We start from the raw sequence: 21,870 nt of genomic DNA, 5'->3' as shown, positions 1-21,870 counted from the left end.
CACTAGGACAATGAACCAAGGCCCTCTCTCTCTTCACTAGAACAATGAACCAAATCAAATCAAATCAAATTTATTTATATAGCCTTTCGTACATCAGCTGATATCTCAAAGTGCTGTACAGAAACCCAGCCTAAAACCCCAAACAGCAAGCAATGCAGGTGTAGAAGCACGGTGGCTAGGAAAAACTCCCTAGAAAGGCCAAAACCTAGGAAGAAACCTAGAGAGGAACCAGGCTATGTGGGGTGGCCAGTCCTCTTCTGGCTGTGCCGGGTAGAGATTATAACAGAACATGGCCAAGATGTTCAAATGTTCATAAATGACCAGCATGGTCAAATAATAATAAGGCTGTCATGTATTGTCATGTTGTGTCTTGTTTCTGTCCTTTCCCTTCACCCTGTCTCCCTCTGCTGGTCGTTATTAGGTTACCTTTTCTCCCCCTCTTTCCCCCAGCTGTTCCTTGTCTCCTCCTAACTACCTCGTCACCCCTTTTCCCACCTGTTCCCTTTTTCCCTCTGATTAGTCCTCTATATCTCTCTCTGTTTTTGTTCCTGTCTTTGTCGGATTCTTGTTTGTGTTTTTCATGCCTGAACCAGACTATCGTCATGTTTGCTGCAACCTTGTCCTGTCCTGTCGGAATCTGCCGGTCCATCTGAGCCTACCTATGTTTTGTTATTAAAGAAGTTCTGTTTACGTTAATTCGCTTTTGGGTCCTCATTCACGCACCTAACAGAAGAATCCGACCAAGAATGGACCCAGCGACTTCGGATCCTCTCCACTCAGCCGTCGAGATCCAGGGAGCGATGCTAGGCAGACACGAGCAGGAATTGTCTGCTGCTCGACATGCCGTTGAGACCCTGGCCACCCAAGTCTCCAACCTCACAGAACAGGTTCACCATCTCCGCCTCGATCCACCGGCCACTTCCAGGGCTTTCGAATCTCCGGAGCCCAGAATCAATAACCCGCCGTGTTACTCTGGGGAGCCCACTGAATGCCGCTCGTTCCTCACCCAGTGTGATATTGTGTTTTCTCTCCAGCCCAACACTTACTCCAGGAGCACTGCTCGTGTCGCCTACGTCATATCTCTCCTTACTGGACGGGCTCGTGAGTGGGGCACGGCAATCTGGGAGGCAAGGGCTGAGTGTACTAACCAGTATCAGGACTTTAAGGAGGAGATGATACGGGTTTTTGATCGATCTGTTTTTGGGGAGGAGGCTTCCAGGGCCCTGTCTTCCCTATGTCAAGGTAATCGATCCATAACAGACTACTCTATTGAGTTTCGCACTCTTGCTGCCTCCAGTGGCTGGAACGAGCCGGCTTTGCTCGCTCGTTTTCTGGAGGGTCTCCGCGCAGAGGTAAAGGATGAGATTCTCTCCCGGGAGGTTCCTTCCAGCGTGGATTCCTTGATTGAACTCGCTATTCGCATTGAGCGACGGGTTGATCTTCGTCACCGAGCTTGTGGAAAGGAGCTCGCGTTCTCCGTTGCCCCCCTCTCCGCATCACTACCATCTTCCTCTGCCGGCTCGGGTGCTGAGCCTATGCAGCTGGGAGGTATCCGCATCTCGACTAAGGAGAGGGAACGGAGAATCACCAACCGCCTCTGTCTCTATTGCGGTTCTGCTGGTCATTTTGTCACTTCATGTCCAGTAAAAGCCAGAGCTCATCAGTAAGCGGAGGGCTACTGGTGAGCGCTACTACTCCTGTCTCTCCTTCAAGATCCTGCACTACCTTGTCGGTCCATCTACGCTGGACCGGTTCGTCAGCTTCCTGCAGTGCCTTAATAGACTCTGGGGCGGAGGGCTGTTTTATGGACGAGACCTGGGCTCGGGAACATGACATTCCTCTCAGACAGTTAAGGGAGTCCACGGCCTTGTTCGCCCTGGATGGTAGTCCTCTCCCCAGGATTCAGCGTGAGACGCTACCTTTAACCCTCACTGTTTCTGGTAATCATAGCGAAACCATTTCTTTTTTAATTTTTCGTTCACCTTTTACACCTGTTGTTTTGGGCCATCCCTGGCTAGTTTGTCATAATCCTTCCATTAATTGGTCTAGTAATTCTATCCTCTCCTGGAACGTCTCTTGTCATGTGAAATGTTTAATGTCTGCTATCCCTCCTGTTTCCTCTGTCTCTTCTTCACAGGAGGAGCCTGGTGATTTGACAGGGGTGCCGGAGGAATATCACGATCTGCGCACGGTGTTCAGTCGGTCCAGGGCCACCTCTCTTCCCCCACACCGGTCGTATGATTGTAGTATTGATCTCCTTCCGGGAACCACTCCCCCCCGGGGTAGACTATACTCTCTGTCGGCTCCCGAACGTAAGGCTCTCGAAGATTATTTGTCTGTAGCTCTTGCCGCCGGTACCATAGTCCCCTCCTCCTCTCCCGCCGGAGCGGGGTTTTTTTTTGTTAAGAAGAAGGACGGGTCCCTGCGCCCCTGCATAGATTATCGAGGGCTGAATGACATAACAGTGAAGAATCGTTATCCGCTTCCTCTTATGTCTTCAGCCTTCGAGATCCTGCAGGGAGCCAGGTTTTTCACTAAGTTGGACCTTCGTAACGCTTACCATCTCGTGCGCATCAGGGAGGGGGACGAGTGGAAGACGGCGTTTAACACTCCGTTAGGGCACTTTGAATACCGGGTTCTTCCTTTCGGCCTCGCTAACGCTCCAGCTGTCTTTCAGGCATTAGTCAATGATGTCCTGAGAGACATGCTGAACATCTTTGTTTTCGTTTACCTTGACGATATCCTGATTTTTTTCACCGTCACTCCAGATTCATGTTCAGCACGTTCGACGTGTCCTCCAGCGCCTTTTAGAGAATTGTCTTTTTGTGAAGGCTGAGAAGTGCTCTTTTCATGCCTCCTCCGTCACATTTCTCGGTTCTGTTATTTCCGCTGAAGGCATTAAGATGGATCCCGCTAAGGTCCAAGCTGTCATTGATTGGCCCGTCCCTAAGTCACGCGTCGAGCTGCAGCGCTTTCTCGGCTTCGCGAACTTCTATCGTCGTTTCATCCGTAATTTCGGTCAGGTGGCAGCTCCTCTCACAGCCCTTACTTCTGTCAAGACGTGCTTTAAGTGGTCCGTTTCCGCCCAGGGAGCTTTTGATCTCCTCAAGAATCGTTTTACATCCGCACCTATCCTTGTTACACCTGACGTCACTAGACAGTTCGTTGTCGAGGTTGACGCGTCAGAGGTGGGCGTGGGAGCCATTCTTTCTCAGCGCTCCCTCTCTGACGACAAGGTCCACCCTTGCGCGTATTTTTCTCATCGCCTGTCGCCGTCGGAACGTAACTATGATGTGGGAAACCGCGAACTGCTCGCCATCCGCTTAGCCCTAGGCGAATGGCGACAGTGGTTGGAGGGGGCGACCGTTCCTTTTGTCGTTTGGACTGACCATAGGAACCTTGAGTACATCCGTTCTGCCAAACGACTTAATGCGCGTCAGGCGCGCTGGGCGCTGTTTTTCGCTCGTTTCGAGTTCGTGATTTCTTATCGTCCGGGCTCTAAGAACACCAAGCCTGATGCTTTATCTCGTCTCTTCAGTTCTTCAGTAGCCTCCACTGACCCCGAGGGGATTCTCCCTGAGGGGCGTGTTGTCGGGTTGACTGTCTGGGGAATTGAGAGGCAGGTAAAGCAAGCACTCACTCAAACTCCGTCGCCGCGCGCTTGTCCTAGGAACCTTCTTTTCGTTCCCGTTCCTACTCGTCTGGCCGTTCTTCAGTGGGCTCACTCTGCCAAGTTAGCCGGCCATCCTGGCGTTCGGGGTACGCTTGCTTCCATTCGCCAGCGTTTTTGGTGGCCCACCCGGGAGCATGACACGCGTCGCTTCGTGGCTGCTTGTTCGGTCTGCGCGCAGACTAAGTCCGGTAACTCCCCTCCTGCCGGCCGTCTCAGGCCGCTTCCCATTCCCTCTCGACCGTGGTCTCACATCGCCTTAGATTTTGTCACCGGACTGCCTTCGTCAGCGGGGAAGACTGTTATTCTTACGGTTGTCGACAGGTTCTCTAAGGCGGCTCATTTTATTCCCCTTGCTAAGCTTCCTTCTGCTAAAGAGACGGCACAAATCATCATCGAGAATGTTTTCAGAATTCATGGCCTTCCGTCAGACGTTGTTTCGGACAGAGGTCCGCAATTCACGTCTCAATTTTGGAGGGAGTTTTGCCGTTTGATTGGGGCTTCCGTCAGTCTCTCTTCCGGCTTTCACCCCCAGTCTAACGGTCAAGCAGAACGGGCCAATCAGACTATTGGTCGCATCTTACGCAGTCTTTCTTTTCGCAACCCTGCGTCTTGGTCAGAACAGCTCCCCTGGGCAGAATACGCCCACAACTCGCTTCCTTCGTCTGCGACCGGGCTATCTCCTTTTCAGAGTAGCCTCGGGTACCAGCCTCCGCTGTTCTCATCTCAGTTCGCCGAGTCCAGCGTCCCCTCCGCTCAGGCTTTTGTCCAACGTTGCGAGCGCACCTGGAAGAGGGTCAGGTCTGCACTTTGCCGTTATAGGGCGCAGACTGTGAGAGCTGCTAATAAGCGTAGAACTAAGAGTCCTAGATATTGTCGCGGTCAGAGAGTTTGGCTCTCCACTCAGAACCTTCCCCTTAAGACCGCTTCTCGCAAGTTGACCCCGCGGTTCATTGGTCCGTTCCGTATTTCTCGGATCATTAATCCTGTCGCAGTGCGACTTCTTCTTCCGCGATATCTTCGTCGCGTCCACCCGGTCTTCCATGTCTCCTGTGTCAAGCCCGTTCTTCGCGCCCCCGCTCGTCTTCCCCCCCCCCCCATCCTTGTCGAGGGCGCACCCATCTACAGGGTCCGTAGGATTTTGGACATGCGTCCTCGGGGCCGTGGTCATCAGTACCTAGTAGATTGGGAGGGGTACGGTCCTGAGGAGAGGAGTTGGGTTCCCTCTCGGGACGTGCTGGACCGTGCGCTGATCGATGATTTCCTCCGTTGCCGCCAGGTTTCCTCCTCGAGTGCGCCAGGAGGCGCTCGGTGAGTGGGGGGGTACTGTCATGTATTGTCATGTTGTGTCTTGTTTCTGTCCTTTCCCTTCACCCTGTCTCCCTCTGCTGGTCGTTATTAGGTTACCTTTTCTCCCCCTCTTTCCCCCAGCTGTTCCTTGTCTCCTCCTAACTACCTCGTCACCCCTTTTCCCACCTGTTCCCTTTTTCCCTCTGATTAGTCCTCTATATCTCTCTCTGTTTTTGTTCCTGTCTTTGTCGGATTCTTGTTTGTGTTTTTCATGCCTGAACCAGACTATCGTCATGTTTGCTGCAACCTTGTCCTGTCCTGTCGGAATCTGCCGGTCCATCTGAGCCTACCTATGTTTTGTTATTAAAGAAGTTCTGTTTACGTTAATTCGCTTTTGGGTCCTCATTCACGCACCTAACAAAGGCAGAACAGTTGAAACTGGAGCAGCAGCACGGCCAGGTGGACTGGGGACAGCAAGGAGTCATCATGTCAGGTAGTCCTGGGGCATGGTCCTAGGGCTCAGGTCCTCCGAGAGAGAGAAAGAAAGAGAGAAGGAGAGAATTAGAGAACGCACACTTAGATTCACACAGGACACCGAATAGGACAGGAGAAGTACTCCAGATATAACAGACTGACCCTAGCCCCCCGACACATAAACTACTGCAGCATAAATACTGGAGGCTGAGACAGAAGGGGTCAGGAGACACTGTGGCCCCATCCGAGGACACCCCCGGACAGGGCCAAACAGGAAGGATATAACCCCACCCACTTTGCCAAAGCACAGCCCCCACAACACTAGAGGGATATCTTCAACCACCAACTTACCATCCTGAGACAAGGCTGAGTATAGCCCACAAAGATCTCCGCCATGGCACAACCCAAGGGGGGGCACCAACCCAGACAGGATGACCACAGGCCCTCTCTCTCTTCACTAGGACAATGAACCAAGGCCCCCTCTCTCTCTCTCCACTAGGACATTGAACCAAGGCCCTCGCTCTCTCTCCACTAGGACAATGAACCAAGGCCCTCTCTCTCTTCACCAGGACAATGAACCAAGGCCCTCTCTCTCTCCACTAGGACAATGAACCAAGGCCCTCTCTCTCTTCACTAGGACAATGACCCAAGGCCCTCTCTCTCTCCACTAGGACAATGAACCAAGGCCCTCTCTCTCTCCACTAGGACAATGAACCAAGGCCCTCTCTCTCTCCACTAGGACAATGAACCAAGGCCCTCTCTCTCTCTCCACTAGGACAATGAATCAAGGCCCTCTCTCTCTCTCCACTAGGATAATGAACCAAGGCCCTCTCTCTCTCCACTAGGACAATGAACCAAGGCCTGTATCGAGGAGAACACCCCAAAGTCAGGTGAAAACTAAACAATCTTTACGACCGTAGATCATCATCCAACCAGTCTGGTTCCTACAAAAACAGATCTGTGGGCTTTCCATCTCTGTTACTAGAGCGATTCTTTCCTGTAGGTTTACATCAGGGCTTTCCATCTCTGTTGCTGGAGAGATTCCTTCCTGTAGGTTTACATCAGGGCTTTCCATCTCTGTTGCTGGAGAGATTCCTTCCTGTAGGTTTACATCAGGGCTTTCCATCTCTGTTGCTGGAGAGATTCCTTCCTGTAGATTTACATCAGGGCTTTCCATCTCTGTTCCTGGAGAGCTACCCTCCTGTAGGGATTTTGCTCCAACCCCAGTTGTAACTAACCTGGTTCATCTTATCAACCAGCTAATTATTTGACTCAGGTTCACTGGGTTAGGATTGGAGTGAAAACCTACAGGAGGGTCTCTCTCCAGGAACAGGGTTGGAGTTAAAACCTACAGGAGGGTATCTCTCCAGGAACAGGGTTGGAGTTAAAACCTACAGGACGGTATCTCTCCAGGAACAGGGTTGGAGTTAAAACCTACAGGAGGGTATCTCTCCAGGAACAGGGTTGAAGTTAAAACCGACAGGAGGGTAGCTCTCCAGGAAAATGGTGGAAAGCCCTGGTAGACTATTTAGTAGCCTGACACTTCCCCCTGCTGGTGACTGGCTGGTATTACATGAGTTATCTTACCTAAGTCTCAGTGTGTCATACTGAATGAAAGTATCGAAGGCAAGAGAACAGCTTTACCATGTTACAACAGCTTTACCATGTTACATTTTCACACTCTTACTTTGTAAGTATGTACGGTTGTTTTATTGGTGTTTCATAGGGTGTGTTATCAGCTACCTCAGCACTCTCTCTCTCTCTGTGTGTGTGTTTATCTCTGACCAGGGCAGAGGGAACGATGGTACAGGACATCTCTGAGACGGCACATTTCTTCTGTACGCGTCTAGATGTCGCTGATATACAAGACAAAAAATATCATAATCAACACATACAGTACTAGTGTGTAGTATTTGAATAGAGGAAATTAAACTGTGTGTGAGAAGAGAGAGAGAGAGAGAGAGAGAGGCATAAAGACAACCTTATGGGTTTTCCCTTTAACATTAACATATTGATTGTTACATCATCTATCGTGTTGTTGTCATAGAAACACGTGTGTTTAAATGTAAACACATTCCCTTTAACATTAACATATTGATTGTTACATCATCTATCGTGTTGTTGTCATAGAAACACGTGTGTTTAAATGTAAACACGTTACCTTTAACATTAACATATTGATTGTTACATCATCTATCGTGTTGTTGTCATAGAAACACGTGTGTTTAAATGTAAACACATTCCCTTTAACATTAACATATTGATTGTTACATCATCGATCGTGTTGTTGTCATAGAAACACGTGTGTTTAAATGTAAACACATGTCAGGTGCGTGAATGAGGACCCAAAAGCGAATTAACAAAACAGAGTTTCTTTAATGACGAAACACACGTAGGCTCAGATGGACAGGCAGATTCCGACAGGACAGGACAAGGTTAGATGAACAGGCAGATTCCGACAGGACAGGACAAGGTTGCAGCAAACACGACGATAGTCTGGTTCAGGCATGAGTAACACAAACGAGAATCCGACAAAGACAGGAGCAGGAACAGAGAGAGATATAGAGACCTAATCAGAGGGAAAAAGGGAACAGGTGGGAAAAGGGGTGAACGAGGTAGTTAGAGACGACAAGGAACAGCTGGGGGAAAGAGGGGAAGAAAAGGTAACCTAATACGACCAGCAGAGGGAGACAGGGTGAAGAGAAAGAACAGGAACAGGACACAACATGACAATACATGACAACACATTCCCTTTAACATTAACATATTGATTGTTACATCATCGATCGTGTTGTTGTCATAGAAACACATGTGTTTAAATGTAAACACATTCCCTTTAACATTAACATATTGATTGTTACATCATCTATCGTGTTGTTGTCATAGAAACACATGTGTTTAAATGTAAACACGTTACCTTTAACATTAACATATTGATTGTTACATCATGGATTGTGTTGTTGTCATAGAAACACATGTGTTTAAATGTAAACACGTTACCTTTAACATTAACATATTGATTGTTACATCATGGATTGTGTTGTTGTCATAGAAACACATGTGTTTAAATGTAAACACGTTACCTTTAACATTAACATATTGATTGTTACATCATGGATCGTGTTGTTGTCATAGAAACACATGTATTTAAATGTAAACACATTCCCTTTAACATTAACATATTGATTGTTACATCATCGATCGTGTTGTTGTCATAGAAACACATGTGTTTAAATGTAAACACATTCCCATTAACATATTGATTGTTACATCATCGATCGTGTTGGTATCATAGAAACACATGTGTTTAAATGTAAACACATTCCCATTAACATATTGATTGTTACATCATGGATTGTGTTGTTGTCATAGAAACACATGTGTTTAAATGTAAACACGTTACCTTTAACATTAACATATTGATTGTTACATCATCTATCGTGTTGTTGTCATAGAAACACATGTGTTTAAATGTAAACACGTTACCTTTAACATTAACATATTGATTGTTACATCATGGATCGTGTTGTTGTCATAGCAACACATTTATTTATTGATGTATCTGCTTGTTTGGCATATCGGTGGTATAACACAGAGGCTGTAGATCTTGGGGCACCACCAACCTGATCAGGCAGGGCCTGGTGACTGATGCTTTCTGGGTCACTACCAGAACTCACAGGCCCAGTCCCAGTCTCTATGCTCTGGGTCTAACTCAGCTTCTTCCTCCAATGCTGCTGCTGAGGCCTGTCTGCATTCTCTGCCTGTCAAAGAGTCAAAGCACACAGAGGTTGGCTGGAAACAAGGGGGACTGGGGACTGTCTGTCTCAAGTCAAAACACACAGAGGTTGGCTGGAAACAAGGGGGACTGGGGACTGTCTGTCTCAAGTCAAAACACACAGAGGTTGGCTGGAAACAAGGGGGACGGGGGACTGTCTGTCTCAAGTCAAAACACACAGAGGTTGGCTGGAAACAAGGGGGACGGGGGACTGTCTGTCTCAAGTCAAAACACACAGAGGTTGGCTGGAAACAAGGGGGACGGGGGACTGTCTGTCTCAAGTCAAAACACACAGAGGTTGGCTGGAAACAAGGGGGACGGGGGACTGTCTGTCTCAAGTCAAAACACACAGAGGTTGGCTGGAAACAAGGGGGATGGGGGACTGTCTGTCTCAAGTCAAAACACACAGAGGTTGGCTGGAAACAAGGGGGACTGGGGTCTGTTTAAAAAATAAATTCTGGACATATTTTCTGCCTATCAACTAGTCAAAACACAGGCATACGGCATGTCAGCATACAGACATTCACAGAGACGGACATAAAGCACGTCATAAACATTCCATACATACGGTTGGATGGAAACGAGTGGGCTGTCTGTCCCAAACGCCTGGTTTATTTAGGGCATCAGTATGGACACAGAGAAAATGGACTGATTTAGTAATCAAATCAAATCAAATGTTATTTGTCACATGGGCCTTAACCAACAGCTTTTAATAAGTTAAGAAAAAAAAGTGGTAAGTAAAAAACAGACAGGTAAAAAATTGGATGAAAAGTAACAAATAATTCAACAGGAGCAGTAAAATAAAATTAGTGAGGCTATATACAGGGTATTACGGTACAGAGTCAATGTGGAGGCTATATACAGGGTATTACGGTACAGAGTCAATGTGGAGGCTATATACAGGAGGTACCGGTACAGAGTCAATGTGGAGGCTATATACAGGGGGTACCGGTACAGAATCAATGTGGAGGCTATATACAGGGAGTACCGGTACAGAGTCAATGTGGAGGCTATATACAGGGGGTACCGGTACACAGTCAATGTGGAGGCTATATACAGGGGGTACCGGTACAGAGTCAATGTGGAGGCTATATACAGGGGGTACCGGTACAGAGTCAATGTGGAGGCTATATACAGGGTATTACGGTACAGAGTCAATGTGGAGGCTATATACAGGGGGTACCGGTACAGAGTCAATGTGGAGGCTATATACAGGGGGTACCGGTACAGAGTCAATGTGGAGACTATATACAGGGGGTACCAGTACAGAGTCAATGTGGAGGCTATATACAGGGGGTACTGGTACACAGTCAATGTGGAGGCTATATACAGGGGGTACCGGTACAGAGTCAATGTGGAGGCTATATACAGGGTATTACGGTACAGAGTCAATGTGGAGGCTATATACAGGGAGGTACCGGTACAGAGTCAATGTGGAGGCTATATACAGGGGGTACCGGTACAGAGTCAATGTGGAGGCTATATACAGGGTGTACCGGTACAGAGTCAATGTGGAGGCTATATATAGGGGGTACCGGTACAGAGTCAATGTGGAGGCTATATACAGGGGGTACCGGTACAGAGTCAATATGGAGGCTATATACAGGGGGTACCGGTACAGAGTCAATGTGGAGGCTATATACAGGGTATTACGGTACAGAGTCAATGTGGAGGCTATATACAGGGGGTACCGGTACAGAGTCAATGTGGAGGCTATATACAGGGGGTACCGGTACAGAGTCAATGTGGAGACTATATACAGGGGGTACCAGTACAGAGTCAATGTGGAGGCTATATACAGGGGGTACTGGTACACAGTCAATGTGGAGGCTACATACAGGGGGTACCAGTACAGAGTCAATGTGGAGGCTATATACAGGGGGTACTGGTACACAGTCAATGTGGAGGCTATATACAGGGGGTACCGGTACAGAGTCAATGTGGAGGCTATATACAGGGGGTACCGGTACAGAGTCAATGTGGAGGCTACATACATGGGGTACAGGTACAGAGTAATTGAGGTAATATGTATATACAGGGTATTACGGTACAGAGTAATTGAGGTAATATGTATATACAGGGTATTACGGTACAGAGTAATTGAGGTAATATGTATATACAGGGTACAGGGGAGGGGAGGGGAAAGGTTTCTGAATATCTGGAAGGGAAAGACTTCTCAATATCTGTCTGAAGGGGAAAGGTTTCTCAATATCTGTCTGGAGGGGAAAGGCTTCTCAATATCTGTCTGAAGGGGAAAGGTTTCTCAATATCTGTCTGGAGGGGAAAGGCTTCTCAATATCTGTCTGGAGGGGAGAGGCTTCTCAATATCAGTCTGGAGGGGAAAGGCTTCTCAATATCTGTCTGGAGGGGAAAGGCTTCTCAATATCTGTCTGGAGGGGAAAGGCTTCTCAATATCTGTCTGGAGGGGAAAGGCTTCTCAATATCTGTCTGGAGGGGAAAGGCTTCTCAATATCTGTCTGGAGGGGAAAGGCTTCTCAATATCTGTCTGGAAAAGGTTGTCCATGAGTTCATCTGACTCTGGGGAAGGAATTGCCCAAATCTGGAACTCTCTTTAAGTTTGTTCGTCATCAGACTCATTCTCATCAGGTCGTGGTGTTCAAGTCCCATTTTGATCAGGTTGTAGCGTTCATCATCAGTCTCATTCTCATCAGGTTGTGGTGTTCAAGTCCTAATCTCATCAGGTTGTGGAGTTCAAGTCCCATTCTCATCTGGTTGTAATGTTCATCATCAGTCTCATTCTCATCAGGTTGTGGTGTTCAAGTCCCATTCTCATCAGGTTGTGGTGTTCAAGTCCCATTCTCATCAGGTTGTGGAGTTCAAGTCCCATTCTCGTCAGGTCATGGTGGTCACGTCCCATTCTCATCAGGTTGTCGTGTTCAAGTCCCATTCTCATCAGGTTGTAGTGTTCAAGTTCCATTCTCATCAGATCGGGGTGTTCAAGTCTCATTCTCATCAGGTTGTAGTGTTCAAGTCCCATTCTCATCAGGTTGTGGTGTTCAAGTCCCATTCTCATCAGGTTGTGGTGTTCAAGTCCCATTCTCATCAGGTTGTAGTGTTCAAGTCCCATTCTCATCAGGTTGTAGTGTTCAAGTCTCATTCTCATCAGGTTTTAGTGTTCAAGTCCCATTCTCATCAGGTTGTAGTGTTCAAGTCCCATTCGTGTCCTTTTCTCCCCTGTTAAAGAGCATGTTACCTCCTTGGTCACAACTGAATACCCAAATCAAATCAAATTGCATTGGTCGCCTGAACATATTTTGCAGTTGTCATGTCATGGTGTGTGTATAGACAGTATGGACAGTATATGGATAGAAAAGGTGTGTACAACAGCAGTTATATACGATGAACCATGACTTAGAATACAGTATATACAGTGTGGAGAATAAGTATTTGATACACTGCCGATTTCGCAGGTTTTCCTACTTACAAAGCATGTAATCAAAGCATGTCTGTAATTTTTATGATAGGTACACTTCAACTGTGAGAGACGGAATCTAAAACAAAAATCCAGAAAATCACATTGTATGATTTTTAAGTAATTAATTAGCATTTCGGCTCTCACAGACCTTCTTTAAGAAGCCCTCCTGTTCTCCACTCATTACCTGTATTAACTGCACTTGTTTGAACTCGTTACCTGTATAAAATACACCTGTCCACACACTCAATCAAACAGATTCCAACCTCTCCACAAAGGCCAAGACCAGAAGGCTGTGTAAGGACATCAGGGATAGAATTGTAGACCTGCACAAGGCTGGGATGGGCTACAGGACAATAGGCAAGCAGCTTGGTGAGAAGGCAACAACTGTTGGCGCAATTATTAGAAAATTGAAGAAGTTCAAGATTCGCAACAGGCTTTGACTTGGGCGGGAGGTCCTTGATGATCTTCTAGGTGGTAGCGGGATGAACAGGCCGTGGCTCGGGTGGCTGAGGTCCTTGATGATCTTCTAGATGGTAGTGGGTTGAACAGGCCGTGGCTCGGGTGGCTGAGGTCTTTGATGATCTTCTAGGTGGTAGCGGGGTGAACAGGCCGTGACTTGGGTAGCTGAGGTTCTTATTGATCTTCTTGGCCTTCCTGTGACACTGGGTGATGTAGATGTCCTGGAGGGCAGGCAGTGTTCCCCCGATGATGCGTTGGGCTGACCTCACCACAGGATGCTCTCAATGGTGCATTTGTAGAAGTTTGTGAGGGTCTTACCCCACATTACTACTGACTGTTACTGAATACCCCACATTACTACTGGCTGTTACTGAATACCCCACATTACTACTGACTGTTACTGAATACCTCACATTACTACTGACTGTTACTGAATACCCCACATTACTACTGACTGTTACTGAATACCCCACATTACTACTGACTGTTACTGAATACCCCACATTACTACTGACTGTTACTGAATACCCCACATTACTACTCACTGTTACTGAATACCCCACATTACTACTGACTGTTACTGAATACCCCACATTACTACTGACTGTTACTGAATACCCCACATTACTACTGACTGTTACTGAATACCCCACATTACTACTGACTGTTACTGAATACCCCACATTACTACTCACTGTTACTGAATACCTCACATTACTACTCACTGTTACTGAATACCCCACATTACTACTGACTGTTACTGAATACCCCACATTACTACTGACTGTTACTGAATACCCCACATTACTACTGGCTGTTACTGAATACCCCACATTACTACTGACTGTTACTGAATACCCCACATTACTACTGGCTGTTACTGAATACCCCACATTACTACTCACTGTTACTGAATACCCCACATTACTGAATACCCCACATTACTACTGACTGTTACTGAATACCCCACATTACTACTGACTGTTACTGAATACCCAACATTACTACTGGCTGTTACTGAATACCCACATTACTACTGACTGTTACTGAATACCCCACATTACTACTCACGGTTACTGAATACCTCACATTACTACTGGCTGTTACTGAATACCCCACATTACTGAATACCCCACATTACTACTGGCTGTTACTGAATATCCCACATTACTAAGTGGTCTCTGACTCCCCTCACCAAGGCCATTAGGATTGATTAGTGTGTGTGATGGGAACACCGCAAGGCTAAGGCAGCACGCTCTGACAGTATGAAAGAGAGAGGAGAGTGAGGAGAAATAAGGGGAGAAGGGGAGGGAGAGAGAAGGGGAGGGAGAGAAGGGGGAGAGTGTTTGAGAGATAGAGAGAAAGAAGGGGGGAAGAGAAAGAGGGGAAAAGAGGGGGAAGAGAGAGAGGGGGAGAGGGGGGAAGAGACGGAGGGGAAGAGAGAGGGAAGAGAGAGAGAGGGGGGAGAGTCTGTGAGAGAGAGAGAAGAGAATGAGAGAGAGGGGAGGGGCGGGGCGGAGAGGGGAGAGGCGGGGAGGGGCAGGGAAGGGAAAGGCGAAGAGGTGAGGGGATGGGCGGGAAGAGGCGGGGAGGGGAGGAGATGGGCGGGAAGAGGCGGAGAGGTGAGGGGATGGGCGGGAAGAGGCGGAGAGGTGAGGGGATGGGCGGGAAGAGGCGGAGAGGTGAGGGGATGGGCGGGAAGAGGCGGAGAGGTGAGGGGATGGGCGGGAAGAGGCGGAGAGGTAAGGGGATGGGCGGGAAGAGGCGGAGAGGTGAGGGGACGGGCGGGAAGAGGCGGAGAGGTGAGGGGATGGGCGGGAAGAGGCGGAGAGGTGAGGGGAGGAGAGAGGCGGAGAGGTGCGGGGAGGGGAGGAGAGGTGCGGGGAGGGGAGGAGAGGTGTGGGGAGGGGAGGAGAGAGGCGGGGAGGGGAGGGGAGGAGAGAGGCGGGGAGTGGAGGAGAGAGGCGGGGAGGGGAGGGGAGGAGAGAGGCGGGGAGGGGAGGAGAGAGGCGGGGCATGGTAAACAATACCATGATTGAGATTTAACAATGGAGTTACAGTTAGAACCCTGATGTCATTCTAAATGTCACCCTGTTCCCTCTATAGTTCATTACTATTGCCCAATGCCCTATTGGCCTGGTCAAGAGAAGTGTGCTTCATAGGGAATAGGGTGCCATTTGTTCCTCTGTACCGAACTGGCAGCATCATGTCATTGCAGATACTGTACAGTACAATAGAGAGAAAACTAAGGCTTGGTACACAAACGTGCGCACATACACACGCACGGGCACACACACACACACACACACACACACACACACACAGCTGGCTTGGTACAGACAGGACACTCTGCTAGCCATGACGCCATATCTGATAAATTACTTCCATTCGAGGATTTCATTATCAGACCCAAACTCCTCCCCCTCTACCCTGAACAGCATGTTGTTATGAGTCCATAGGCTAGGGTTTACACTCCCCCCCCCCCCCTCTACCCTGAACAGCATGTTGTTATGAGTCCATAGGCCAGGGTTTACACCCCCCCCCCCCACCCACCCACCCTGAACAGCATGTTGTTATGAGTCCATAGGCTAGGGTTAACACCCCCCCACCCCCACCCACCCTGAACAGCATGTTGTTATGAGTCCATAGGCTAGGGTTAACACCCCACCCCCCCACCCACCCTGAACAGCATGTTGTTATGAGTCCATAGGCTAGGGTTTACACTCCCCCCCCCCCCCTCTACCCTGAACAGCATGTTGTTATGAGTCGAGTCCATAGGCCAGGGTTTACACCCCCCCCCCCCCCCCCCCACCCACCCACCCTGAACAGCATGTTGTTATGAGTCCATAGGCTAGGGTTAACACCCCCCCCCCCCCACCCACCCTGAACAGCATGTTGTTATGAGTCCATAGGCTAGGGTTAACACCCCCCCCCCCACCCACCCTGAACAGCATGTTGTTATGAGTCCATAGGCTAGGGTTAACACTCCCCCCCCCCCCTCTACCCTGAACAGCATGTTGTTATGAGTCCATAGGCTAGGGTTAACACCCCCCCCCCCACCCACCCTGAACAGCATGTTGTTATGAGTCCATAGGCTAGGGTTAACACCCCCCCCCCCACCCACCCTGAACAGCATGTTGTTATGAGTCCATAGGCTAGGGTTAACACCCCCCCCCCCCCACCCACCCTGAACAGCATGTTGTTATGAGTCCATAGGCTAGGGTTAACACCCCCCCCCCCACCCACCCTGAACAGCATGTTGTTATGAGTCCATAGGCTAGGGTTAACACCCCCCCCCCCCACCCACCCTGAACAGCATGTTGTTATGAGTCCATAGGCTAGGGTTAACACTCCCACCCTCAATAAAACTCTTTGGTTACGTAATAGATCTTTTCTATTGTGTTATTGACTGTACGTTTGTTTATTTCATGTGTAACTCTGTTGTTGTTGTTGTTTTGTGTCGAACTGCTTTGCTTTATTCTTGGCCAGGTCGCAGTTGTAAATGAGAACTTGTTCTCAACTAGCCTACCTGGTTAAATAAAGGTGAAATAAAAAAAAGACAACTTATTAAAAAAAAAAAAGTAACCTTTCAGCCGAACCAAATCGAGGTCTGACCGGCTGTAAAGATTGAATTAGCTGAAGTGTTGATGGGGAAAAAACGGTACTTTCTGTTCATTTATTTTCTTATGAAAGGAAAGGATTCATTGTTTTTACTTTTCTAATTTAACTAGGCAAGTCAGTTGAGAACACATTCTTATTTACCATGGACTATGCCTATCTATTGTACCCTGATAACTCACTCCGTTCTTCCACTACTTCGCCTGTGGTAAGGAGGCGAAAGTTGTTTGCGGTAACGAGGGGCACGAGGGGTTGTCACTAGTTACCACAGACACAAAGTCAAAATGGGCTATATAGTCTATGCGCCGAATACAACAACCTTACCATGAATGGCTTACTTACAAACCCAACAGTGATTTAAGAAGTTAAGAAAAAATGAGGGGGAAAAAGTGTTAAGAAATAGTAGAAAAATTAAATCAAAGTAAGCAATAATTAAACCGCAGCAGTAAAATAACGAGCGAGACTGGGGCACCGGTTAGTTGAGGAAATATGTACATATGAGTTAAATATGAGTTAAAGTGATTATGAATAGATGATAACAACAGAGAGTAGCAGCAGTATAAAATAGGGGTCTGGGTAGCCATTTGATGAGCTGTTCAGGAGTCTTATAGCTTGGGGGTAGAAGCTGTTTAGAAGCCTCTTGGACCTAGACTTGGCGCTCCGGTACCGCGTGCCGTGCGGTAGCTGAGAGAACAATCTATGACTAGGGTGGCTGGAGTCTTAGTCTGTAGTGCCTTGCGGTCGGGGCAGAGCAGTTGCCATACCAGGCAGTGATGGTGCAGCTGTATAACTTTTTGAGGATCTGAGGACCCATGCCAAAGCTTTTCAGTCCCTTGAGGGGGAATAGGCATTGTCGTTCCCTCTTCACGACTGTCTTGGGGTGCTTGGACCATGTTAGTTTGTTGGTGATGTGGACACCAAGGAACTTGGAGCTCTCAACCTGCTCCACTGCAGCCCCGTCGATGAGAATGGGGACGTGCTCGGTCCTCCTTTTCCTGTAGTCTGCGATCAGCTCCTTTGTCTTGCTCACGTTGAGGGGGAGGTTGTTGTCCTGGCACCACACGGCCAGATCTATGACCTCCTTCCTATAGGCTGTCTCGTCGTTGTCGGTGATCAGGCCTACCACGGTTGTGTCATCGGCAAACTTGATGATGGTGTCGGAGTCCTGCCTGTTCTCATTCGGTGAAGGGTCGGGGCAGGTATTCAGATCCAGACTCGTTGTGGAGAAGATAGAAACATCCGTGGGCGTGGCTTAGCGTTTGGAAGGAGCAAGGAGTCTGGGTAGCCAGGCAATATCTATTGATGTTAATTTGCATAATGACTTCTTCAATTCTAGCTGCCCTATACGTATTCTATGATCTAATCTAATCTAATCAATTTATTTTTTACATTAGCAGATATTACAGTCTAACAACAATGTGCGGAAAAACGTACTTTCTCTCTCAGGAATTTAACAAATCAGAGTCGTAAACATATGAAGAAATGCCTTTTTGACGATTATATTATCCTGAATCAGCATTCAGTGTGACATTACACAACTGTCCTTATAGCAAAAACCGGGGATAACTGGTCTGTTTAATGTCTGTGTTTAAAGAGTAGTTGCCATGATACCAATAGACCCTACTCAATTGTTTTGACTAGATGGTGTACAGCTACTGTCAGAAGATACTTTTTGTAGCAGGTTAGGAGTATTAATGTAGCAGATTATGAGAATTAATGTAGCAGGTTATGAGAATTAATGTAGCAGATTATGAGAATTTACACAGCAGGTTATGAGAATTAATGTAGCAGATTATGAGAATTAATGTAGCAGATGATGAGAATTAATGTAGCAGAATATAAGAATTAATGTAGCAGGTTATGAGAATTAATGTAGCAGATTATGAGAATTTACACAGCAGGTTATGAGAATTAATGTAGCAGATTATGAGAATTAATGTAGCAGATTATGAGAATTAATGTAGCAGATTATGAGAATTAATGTAGCAGGTTATGAGAATTAATGTAGCAGGTTATGAGAATTAATGTAGCAGGTTAGGAGTATTAATGTAGCAGATTATGAGAATTAATGTAGCAGATTATGAGAATTAATGTAGCAGATTATGAGAATTAATGTAGCAGGTTATGAGAATTAATGTAGCAGATTATGAGAATTAATGTAGCAGATTATGAGAATTAATGTAGCAGATTATGAGAATTAATGTAGCAGATTATGAGAATTAATGTAGCAGATTATGAGAATTAATGTAGCAGGTTATGAGAATTAATGTAGCAGATTATGAGAATTAATGTAGCAGGTTATGAGAATTAATGTAGCAGATTATGAGAATTAATGTAGCAGATTATGAGAATTAATGTAGCAGATTATGAGAATTAATGTAGCAGATTATGAGGATTAATGTAGCAGATTATGAGAATTTACACAGCAGGTTATGAGAATTAATGTAGCAGATTATGAGAATTTACACAGCAGGTTATGAGAATTAATGTAGCAGATTATGAGAATTTACGCAGCAGGTTATGAGAATTAATGTAGCAGATTATGAGAATTAATGTAGCAGATTATGAGAATTAATGTAGCAGATTATGAGAATTAATGTAGCAGGTTATGAGAATTAATGTAGCAGATTATGAGAATTAATGTAGCAGATTATGAGAATTAATGTAGCAGATTATGAGGATTAATGTAGCAGATTATGAGAATTTACACAGCAGGTTATGAGAATTAATGTAGCAGATTATGAGAATTTACACAGCAGGTTATGAGAATTAATGTAGCAGATTATGAGAATTTACGCAGCAGGTTATGAGAATTAATGTAGCAGGTTATGAGAATTAATGTAGCAGATTATGAGAATTAATGTAGCAGGTTATGAGAATTAATGTAGCAGGTTATGAGAATTAATGTAGCAGATTATGAGAATTAATGTAGCAGGTTATGAGAATTAATGTAGCAGATTATGAGAATTTACACAGCAGATGATGAGAATTTACGCGGCATATTACGGTTAGGAAAAGGGTTGGGGTTAGGGTTAGCTAAAGTGCAAACATTCTCCCCAACGCGACTCGCTTTGACACAAACTGTATTCTGTCTAGCCATGACCCTACTCAATAGGCCATATTCAACAAGCTCCTCCTGAGTGGCCCTTCTCTCTTGCCAACAGCAGGCCCACACAAATCCTCTCTCTCTCTCGCCATCCGACCAGTTCTACAACACCATCGGCCGGCTACATGATTTTGGCCCGATGGCTTAATGTCAGTAATGGGGTGATGTATCCGATATGATAGCATTAAAATACATTTTGTTCAGCTGAAAACATGTTGATTGACACTAAAAGCCTTAGTAAGCTACATATTGACTGAATCAATGGCTTATAGGCCTAATAGCATTATTGCATGTACTGCACAGTAATGGTTTGGCAGTTTGACAGCGAGGTGCTGTGCAACGAAAGCTCTCTGACAACTCTGATTAACGCTCAGTCTAGTAAAGGCTACGTTTTACACAGTCAGCCAAATTCAGATATTTTTTTTCACTTAATTGGTCTTTTGACCAATCAGATCAACTCTGAAAAAGATCTGATGTATAATAATCGGATGTGATTGGTCAAAATACCAATTAGTGGAAATCATCATAATTGGACAGCTTGTGCAAACGCAGCCTTTGAATCTTATTTTCTTCTGCACCTGCATTGCTTCCTGTTTGGGGGTTTTAGGCTGGGTTTCTGTACAGCACTTTGTGACATCGGTTGATGTAAAAAGGGCTTTATAAATACATTTGATTGATTGATATTTAATTTGAGCCCAAATGACTCAAGGTAGGATATACAAGTCACTCTGTGAAACCTAAGCTTTCAATGACACCTGAGTCTTGTCGTTCTCGACCTTTGACCCAGGACAGGGGCTAAGAATAGCCCATAGAAATAAGGTTAATGAAAAACACATATATACACTATACACTATACACACACACACACACACACACACACACACACACACACACACACACACACACACACACACACACACACACACACACACACACACACACACACACACACACACACACACACACACAGGCTATCTCTGAAACTCACTTAGATGAACTAATTCTCCTTTGGGGTGCTGCTATAGTCAGTATTTGGATAATATGTGTGCAAAATGCTTGTTAACAGCGAGATCTATTTTCTGGGTGACCTAAACATTGATTGGTTAGCAACTAGCTGTCCTTTCGAGGGGAAGCTTCTAACTGTGACTAATAGAAGCATATCAATGATTCAGGTTATATTTCCATCAACCAATTAGAGTGTAAACCAATAGCTTTGGATCTGTGACATCCACTTGTATTGATCGTATCTTCACTAATGCTGCAGAGATTTGATCCAAAGCAACATCCGTTCTCATTGGCTGCAGTGACCATAACGTTGTGGCAATAACAAGGACCGCCAAAAAGTGCCAAAGGTTGAGCTTAAAGTCAAACAAAATAAATACAAAGTCAGGACTCTTTTTGTTGAAGATGTAAAGAAGAAAGAAGAAAAGGAAGTGAATCCAAAAGCAGGATGTTGTAAATTGAGACATTTTGTGACTAAACTTAACAACAATTTAAATAAATTATATTACCAAACCGTGATAAATGACATAAAACACACTGGGAAAAGACTGGGGTAGATTATTATCATAATTTTACATTTATGTGCACACTAATAATTTGATATTAAACGGATTATGGCAGTGTTACCACCGATAAATCCACTATCATTGAGAATTTCTCTACGGCTGGCCATGTTTTCCACCTGGCTACCCCCGGTCAACTGCCCGGCACCCTCCACAGCAACCCGCCCAAGCCATAACATAACATTTCCCATTTCTTCTTCATTCAAATCCAGATAGCTGATGTTCTGAAAGAGCTGCAAAATCTGGACCCCTACAAATCAGCCGGACTAGACAATCTAGACCCTCTCTTTCTAAAATTATCTGCCGAAATTGTTGCAACCCCTATTACTAGCCTGTTCAACCTCTCTTTCGTATTGTCTGAGATTCCCAAAGATTGGAAAGCTGCCACGGTCATCCCCCTCTTCAAAGGGGGGGACACTCTAGATCCAAACAGCTACAGACCTATGTCTATCCTACCCTGTCTTTCTAAGGTCTTCA

At 46.2% G+C, this 21,870-nt stretch overlaps 1 long non-coding RNA gene across 1 annotated transcript in view; it reads right to left on the bottom strand.

Annotated features, from left to right (window-relative positions):
* LOC118942075 (uncharacterized) overlaps positions 1–21,870 on the bottom strand; it is a 784,985-nt gene that overhangs the window by 14,601 nt on the left and 748,514 nt on the right. Inside the window, exon 2 of the long non-coding RNA XR_016489526.1 lies at positions 9,058–9,195. This is a non-coding gene — a long non-coding RNA (uncharacterized LOC118942075). The remainder of the gene's footprint in view (positions 1–9,057; positions 9,196–21,870) is intronic.

Source organism: Oncorhynchus mykiss, chromosome 20 (assembly GCF_057628025.1).
Source record: "Oncorhynchus mykiss isolate SJ-2025 chromosome 20, ASM5762802v1, whole genome shotgun sequence".
Classification (NCBI taxonomy): domain Eukaryota; kingdom Metazoa; phylum Chordata; class Actinopteri; order Salmoniformes; family Salmonidae; genus Oncorhynchus; species Oncorhynchus mykiss.
This window is presented reverse-complemented; position numbering and strand designations above follow the sequence as displayed.